Source organism: Otolemur garnettii, unplaced genomic scaffold (assembly GCF_000181295.1).
Source record: "Otolemur garnettii isolate 467f Iridium unplaced genomic scaffold, OtoGar3 scaffold00027, whole genome shotgun sequence".
NCBI lineage: Eukaryota > Metazoa > Chordata > Mammalia > Primates > Galagidae > Otolemur > Otolemur garnettii.
The window spans coordinates 5,472,234-5,474,490 of NW_003852422.1; positions in this window are offsets into that span (position 1 = coordinate 5,472,234).

Consider the following 2,257-nt stretch of genomic DNA (forward strand, 5'->3'; position numbering starts at 1 on the left):
AACTTTTTCCTTATTGGCTATGTTATAAAACTCCCAGAAAGCTCCTGGAGACCAGCTTCTAGCCTCTACTCATCAGTGAACCAATTACTATCACTAAACAAGTGGGGATCCTCTTTGAAGTTGCCTAGAGAAGATTTTCCTGTTATCACCTTCACAAAGCACCAGCACTGGATGGTTTAAAGCAGCAAACATTGATTCTCTCATAATTCTAGAGCGTGGAAGGCCAAAGCCCAGGGGTCCACAGGGCAGCCAGGCCAGGCTCTCTCTGAAGATTCTAGGGCAGAATCTGTTTGCGTCTTTTTCTTTTTCTGTTTTGTGTCTTTTTTTTCTAGTTTCTGGGGTTGCTGGCAACTCTTGGCATTCCTAAGATCATCGGAAACATCAGTCTGATCTATCTCCATGACCATGTGACACTCCCATGTGACACTCCATGACCATGTGACACTCCCCATGTCACCTTCCCTCTGAGTGTGTCTGTCTCCAAGCAAACCATAATGGTTAAAGCCCATCTTAATGACCTAACTTCATTAAGAGCACAAAGATCCTATTCCCAAATAAAATCACATTAATCACAGTCACAGGTACTGGGGCTCAGGACCTACACATGTTTTTAAGGAGAAACAAATCAGCCCATGACAACTGAGCGTCAAGATTGAAGCCTGGCAGAACCACACGCCTGAAAGCACAGGTGGTGAGAATACCACGGAGTCATTCAGGCTCTGGGGACACGACACAGTGCATCTGGCTGGCTTAAGTCCTACCTGACCTTTACCTCATTATCTCCCATTCTTGCTGTTTTATAAATTCAGCCTTAACCTAAAAGTGTAAATCTTGGGTAGTTTAGGGCAATTGATTTAGGAGATTAACTTTTGAATTGGAATGTTGTTTTGGGTCTCAGGTAATGCTGATTTTTGTCTATTATGGGTCATGTGTTATGCTGATTATTGTTGTTTAAGACAAAGATTAACATGATTTTTACTTTTAACTTTTATGTATAATACTGTGATTTTTTAAAAATGGAAGAACAGAACAGTCTTAGAGAGGCAACTCCCACTGTGCTCCATAATCGCTGGCCTTCTGACAAAAAAATTTGGTGGACCTGTCCCTGTCTCTGCATGTTGCCTCACGGTGCCAGGCGCCTGGACCTCTTTGTCCGTTAACATACCCCTCCAGGAGGGTGAAAGTAGATATCAAAAACAAAATGCAGATATTTTTACATAAAGAAGGAGTGGTGTGTGGGCAAACAAAAACTATTGTTGCCATCAGTCATCTGGATTGAACAGAAAATAGGAACACAGGTTGATACCCAGCTGAGTTCTCATCTCATCTCTACTTTTCATGAGCTTTGTGAGACAGGAAATTTTCTTAAACTTTCTAGGTCTCAATTCCCTCAATTCCTCGTGGCATCTGTACCATATGTTCTGAGTGAGGATTAGAGATTTAATACTTTTAAATGTGTTGACACAATGGATTACAATACTGCTCACTTCGAATCATCTCTCCTGGCTTCATTATCAGCACGTTTAACTGCATTCCATCTTTGGGGTCCTTGCCCATACTCATGGACGCACCTGTTCTCACATAGAGAAAGTTTAAAAATTCATCCAGCTATTTACAAAAACCAGCATGAACGTGTTCACAGTTTTGAATGGTAAAGACTTTCTGAGGAAAGAAAAACTACAGTATGGGCGAAAGGGAAGGCCTAGGGATTTAGAGAAAAGTGGACTGGAGCTATTTGCTAAAGAATCCAATGCTTACCTTTGAGGAGGGCTCCGGCTTTCTGAGAAAACTCATTTCCATTACAAAGGGGGATGGTATTCCCAGCCTAGAAGCCAGAGTTTACCTTCCAAAGGAAGGCCAGTGGGGACCAGAGAGCGAGGCTTTCTCTCATTCTCTCTCTGAGGAGGAAGGTGGCAACGTTATAAACGGCCAGATTCATAACTGCGGGGCTCTTCTCTTATTAAACATCCTGCATACCTAGGGTGACATCTGGCTTTCCTCATACTGCTCCCTGAGGGACTGGGGTGAGGGCAAGTGATGCTGTCATTATCTGTAAGTCATAATAATCGGCCTTGATCCAGATGCCCCTTGGGTGCATTCAGGGTGATACAAGTATATGTTATGAACTTATTAATGTAACAAATGTTTCTCGATGCAATAAGAATTATCTACACTCGCTCAACAGAGAACATCTGTCCCGTTGTTCGCTTTTATTTACCCAGCACTACGTCCAGGGCTTTGGTTAATGGAGGTGCAT